The sequence below is a fragment of the Filicampus tigris genome, chromosome 8, assembly GCF_054856515.1.
Source record: "Filicampus tigris isolate MCC_2025a chromosome 8, RoL_Ftig_1.0, whole genome shotgun sequence".
NCBI lineage: Eukaryota > Metazoa > Chordata > Actinopteri > Syngnathiformes > Syngnathidae > Filicampus > Filicampus tigris.
This window is the reverse complement of record NC_141224.1, coordinates 8,138,837-8,144,598: the sequence shown is the minus strand read 5'-3', so window position 1 is coordinate 8,144,598 and position 5,762 is coordinate 8,138,837. Positions and strand designations below refer to the sequence as shown.

At 42.1% G+C, this 5,762-nt stretch overlaps 1 long non-coding RNA gene across 1 annotated transcript; it reads left to right on the top strand.

Moving 5' to 3' along the window:
- Positions 1-3,034, top strand: LOC147143332 (uncharacterized). Its single transcript, XR_015087750.1, has 3 exons — positions 1-168; positions 1,189-1,276; positions 2,912-3,034. It is a non-coding gene; the product is annotated as an uncharacterized LOC147143332 (long non-coding RNA).
- The last annotated feature ends 2,728 nt before the right edge of the window (positions 3,035-5,762 follow it).

Genomic DNA, 5,762 nt, shown 5'->3' with positions numbered 1-5,762 from the left:
GGGGGGGGGGTTCTGGTGTGAGTGGTGGGCCCCCCTTGCCCGGTTTGCCACCCATCATGGACCTCCCCCGGGGAGGCGCCCAGCTGGGACTGTGTGGCTAATGGACTCAGGAGGACATTGACGAGACACGGGACTCGCAGCAGCCAGAGAACAATAAGTAGACACAGGGTAAGGCTTTCAAGTTAGGGTGTCAAGCCCAAGGGTATAGGATTCCAATCCAACCCTAATCCTAACAGGACTACATAGAGACAGGGTTCGGGTTTGGGAGCTGGGTTTTAAAGCCTTGGTTTGGGTTGCAAGCTTAGTTAGGGCTTTAAGAAAAGTTTATGGTTTCAAATTAGAATTGAAAAGCAGGAGTTGAAATTAAGATTGCGGTTTACAATTAGTGTTTTAAATCTAGCTCAGGATTTCTAGTTAGCAATTGAAGGCAAGGTCAGCGTTTCAGATGAGGGTTTCAAACCAGGGTTGTGGATTCAAGTTAGGGTATCAAATGATCATTTTAAGATTGTGTAAGAGCGTTAAACAATGGTTAGGGTTTCAAATTTTCACTTCAAGATAGGGCTAGGGTTTCAAACAAGTGTTTTTACTTATTGGGAATGAAGCCAAGGTTAGTTGTTAATATTAGGGTTTCAAATTAGTTTTTCAAGCGTGGGGTTGTGTTTCAAGATAGATGTAGGGTTTAAATTTCAGGTTTCACATGCCAGGGTTAGGGTTTCAAGATAGGGTATGAGCCTATAGCTAGGGTTTCAAACAAAGTTTAGGATTTTAAATTAGGGCTTGGAGCCTAGGTTAGGGTTTCAAAGTGTAGTGTTTGAAGTTAGATTTGGGGTTTCAAATATCAATATAAGAATGCTTTCGATTGAGTCAGGGTTTTAAATCAGGGTCTCAAGGTAGGGTTTCAACCCTGGGTTCATTTTAAAAACACTTGGGTCAAAAATAAGACAATTTGGATGAAAAAATGACCAATCCACTTTGGGGTTCATTTTGTTTTACACATTTCTTTGCGATTGTTTTGTGCAAAACAACCCAGAAAGTTGTAGATTGTTGTTGTTGTTGTCTTCAGATTGTAGATTGAAGTTATAAAGAGTCAATTTACGGCTGGAACATTAATTGAAATGACTTACATTTTTTTTTCTCTTCCTCCTCCTCTTCCTCTTTTTCTCCTTTTCTTCCTCCTCTTCTCATTAGCGCCCATTTAGCGTAAGCCTCTTAGCACCGCAGACATAAACGGGCGAGTATCGGGGAACAATCTGGAAAGCCAATCGCTCTAATGAAGGTGAGGAGCCGTCCGCAAGGCTTGGGGGCCCCGAGAGGGGAGTCCTCGGAGGGGGGCTCCAAGGGGGCGAGGGAGTACGAGTGTTGCTCCTGTGTCACTTGTCAACACCCTGACGCTTTAAGATGTCACGCCTGCGCACGTATTAAAAGATTATGCCCATTCTGCGCATGGCTTCCCCGCACACCGCATAAGGGGCTGCTTCTGGTGGGGGCCCTCGGTTCATGCCACGGGGGTGGCGGGGGTGGGGGACACCGAGGGCCTTGTAAGGAGAGAGAAGGTGGACTCAACCATTCTGTTCCGCTCTCGAACAGCAGTAAGACCACTGGGTCAATGTGACCCGGGACATGTGGAAAATAAAAGTGCTAGAATCCATGAAAAAAAAAAATGGAATTGGACAGATTTAATGATGTGCTTACACCCTCAAAAAAAAAAAAAAAATCTGACAAAGGATAGATTTCAAGTCCAAGTTAGGTTCAATCGGTGTAAAAGCCTAACATTGGCTTCATATTACAATCTGTAATCCTAGCCGTGTTTTAAAACCCTCATTTTTTTTTTTTTGTTTTGTTTAAAATCCTAAATCTGATTTGATACACAAACTTCAAACCCTAACTTGGAACTCTAATTCTGGGTTGAAACCCTAACCCTGGTTTGAAATGATACACTTTGATTCCTAATCTGGTTTGAAACGCTAACCTTTGTTTAAAATACTAACTCCGACTTCATTTCAAACCCTACATTTAAACCCTACTATTGGCTTGAAACCCTAATTTCACACCTTAACCTTTGCTCAAAATCCTAACCCAGATTTGACACACTCATTTTAAACCATTACTTGAAATCCTTACCGTGCCTTAAAACCCTAATTGGAAACCCTAAAGTTTGGGCCTGAACATTGTTTGAAACCCAAAACCAGGCTTCAAACCCTAATGTGCCAAATTGAGATGGATGTATGCGTTGATAAATAAGCTGCTGAAAGGTGTCTTTCTGCACGCGGACACTACCACCTTCTCTCTCTCACACACACACACACACACACGCGCGCACCCGCACACACGCACGCTGAGTCTGCGTGCGGATCTCAGCACCTGGGGGTCCTCAGCCGACGGGCCCCTGCAATAATAAAGTGCTAATTGAAAAAGTGCAGCGAGCAGGGCCGATGAAAGATCAGCAAGATCAGCAAACCTAGCAAGAGGACAGCGAGACCACCAGACCGCTCGCTTCTGTGTGGCCTGCGTGTGTGTGTGTGTGTGTTTGTGAGCACGGAGAAAATAATTGGAGGAGGTTTATAATTAGCGTAGCGTCCATGCTAGTTTCCTTGAGCCCATCTGGGCATTTCACATGACATGTTAGCATTGAGATAGTGGACTTTTGTTACTATACGCTTTAGTATAATAACAAAAGTTGAATTCTATTTTGTCGTATGCTCCGTTTGTATGCGTTGCCGCTCCATGTGTGTTAAAGTAGCAGTCGTTTGAAGGTGTATAAATATGTCACATTCATTGCTAATTTCCTTCAACCCATGTGGGCATATTTTATCATTAAACTAGCACACTTATTAGAAGAGCTGACATGGTTTGGTTGAATGTTTTGTGGTTTGAAAATACAATGTATGTAATTCCCTTTTTTTATGTGCAGGTTTTTACAGTAAATTTCAACTGGGAGTGACATCTAAACAACTTGAAGCAAGCACGCTTCACTTCTATTTTGGAGAACTTTGCAAGAGAGTCTTTTAGTTTCCTCAAAGTGATATCATATGATATTCTCCCGTTTCTCGACAGCTTGAGAGTGTGATGACGAGCTAAGGAATACTTTAAAAAAGTGTGTTTTAATACTTTTAATGGTGTTGTTATAAGCTCAACTCAAATGTGTTTCAAGTGTGTCGGAGGGTCACAAACTATATTTGATGAATATTTTTGATATGGTCTCCATATATATGGTCTGAAACGTTGCTGTATTTCACTACCATGATTGACAGATGTTCATTACATGTCATTTTGTGGACATGAAACACAAACCACACATAAAAAAAAAAAAAAACGACCTCTTTTTTTTTCTATGAATTTTCTTTGCTTAGATCGGGACCTTTTGCGATGTTATTTGCTGATGTTATTCCTTGAAAATGAGTGCGTATCCGTGCACGTTGATTGACAGACGTTCATTACGTGTAGATAGGAAACACACACACTTGCACACGCGCGCGCACACACCGAGCTATAGTTAGTATTCCATTTCCCGTGTTGGTTGCGTGCGTGACATCAGTGAGCAATGTCTGCTCTTATGGAAATGAAAGCAGGGTTACTGTAACCCTGTTAAAATCTAATGAGATTCTGATTAAATAGAACATCAGTATGACTAATTCCCCGGGCCCCCCGAACGCAGCGCGTTATTGATAGGCCGGCGCGTAAGTGGTCTCTGCGGGCCGGGTCCTAATGGCCCAATAATGCATTAGAGGGGCCGCGCTTATTGTGCCCCATTGAAAACACCTGGAGGGGGCATCCATCAAGGTGAACTCAGCGGGGCCCTTCACGAGCCTGTCACTGGACGTCTTGATCCACTCTCGGACCCGAGGTCTGACCGGGAGGCGGGCTCCCAAAGCTTCCAGGAAGAGAGGCCGTGGAGACAAATGCATAAACACGCCAGGATGTCGGGAAAACTGGAGCAATGATGTCATCTTTGTGCGTGACAAATCGACATTGAGACGGTTTTACGATTAGTTTATGTCATGAAATACAGAGGGTTGTCTGTTTATGTATATCATATCGTCGCTGTCCTGTGAAAAACACTTATGTCCAATTTGGGAGAAAAAAAAAATGTAATTTTCACGTTAATGCGATGTCTGTAACGCGGAAACACCGTTCACGTAAAAATAAGAAAATTGGAAAAAATGGACATAAGTGCTTTTCACAGGACAGCGACGATATGTAATATAAAAACATTTGCAATGTATTGTATATTTAAAGTGGAAACTATGATATAATTTGACTTAAAACATTATATTATATTTTTAATAATATGATGTAATAAATTGACAAGTTCTCTTTTTATAACTATCAGTTATTATGTTTTAGAGTGGCAAGTTTAAATTGGAAAAAATATAATATACGGAGGGGCGGCACGGTGGTCGACTGGTTAGCACGTCCGCCTCACAGTTCAGAGGTTGTGGGTTCGATCCTGGCTCCGGCCTCCCTGTGTGGAGTTTGCATGTTCTCCCCGTGCCTGCGTGGGTTTTCTCCGGGCACTCCGGTTTCCTCCCACATTCCAAAAACATGCATGGTAAGTTGATTGGATACTCTAAATTGCCCCTAGGTGTGATTGTGAATGCGGTTGTTTGTCTCTGTGTGCCCTGCGATTGGCTGGCAACCAGTTCAGGGTGTCCCCCGCCTACTGCCCAAAGACAGCTGGGATAGGCTCCAGCACGCCCCGCGACCCTTGTGAGGAGAAGCGGTACAGATAATGGATGGATGGATAATATACGGAATATATTTTTAGATATCTATACATGCAATAAAATTCCTCCTGTATTTGTCTATTTACAGTTCTACAAATCCCTTCTTACTGTGTATATATTTGGCGGCAATATATATATATATATATATATATATATATTTTTTTTTTCAGATAATAAATAATTAGTTCGACATTATTAGCGGTAAATAAGTTTTCATTTTACATATTGCTCACAAAGGCTAATTTATGTATTGATGGTGATGATAAGAAACATGGAACAACTACCATCTTTTTCTTTGTTTTTTTTTGTTTTTTTGTCACGGGTGGTTAAAAATTGCTACCAACTAGTGTTTTGTGGGCTGACTGGGAATGCCCCTCTTGTCTCCGTTGGTGGTGAAAAGCCTGAAGAATCTTTTGAGCAACATTTTCCTGGTCCGCATGCTTAACCTTGACTTGACCTTGGACCCTATAGCAACATGTGCACTTTCTAAATACTGAGTGAATTTCACTCTTGTGCTCAAATTGTGGTCGTCAGCACACGGAACGCGATGACAACACCGCGGCCCGTTGCTGTGAAACAATAAACACGCACACACGTGCACACGCGCACGCACGTATGTGCAGCGGGTGGCCGCTGGCGTTGAAGAATGAAGACGCAAACCTTTTAAATCTGTCAGTGAACAGCCTGGCCTGAGCAAATACGCAACGCAAATACACAGCTGGTCAAGGCCAGCAAGGCCTTGTCCGCTGGTCTAAATGTCTAAAGAAATCACACGTTGTGAATTTAAAACAATTACAAACCTTTATTTTAGATAAGACCACTTAGATTAAGGCTAACAAACAATGCAGACTACCAACGATGAGCTAACGAGGATAGCATGTTAGCATGTTGCTACCTACCTTTTAACAAACGGATATTTGAACAAAATATACGCCACTCCGTGGCATTATGGGAAAAAATAATGAACGGAAATCATGCACTGCAGACATAATAATAAATAATAAAAATGACAAACAAACAATTTACATAATTGATTTT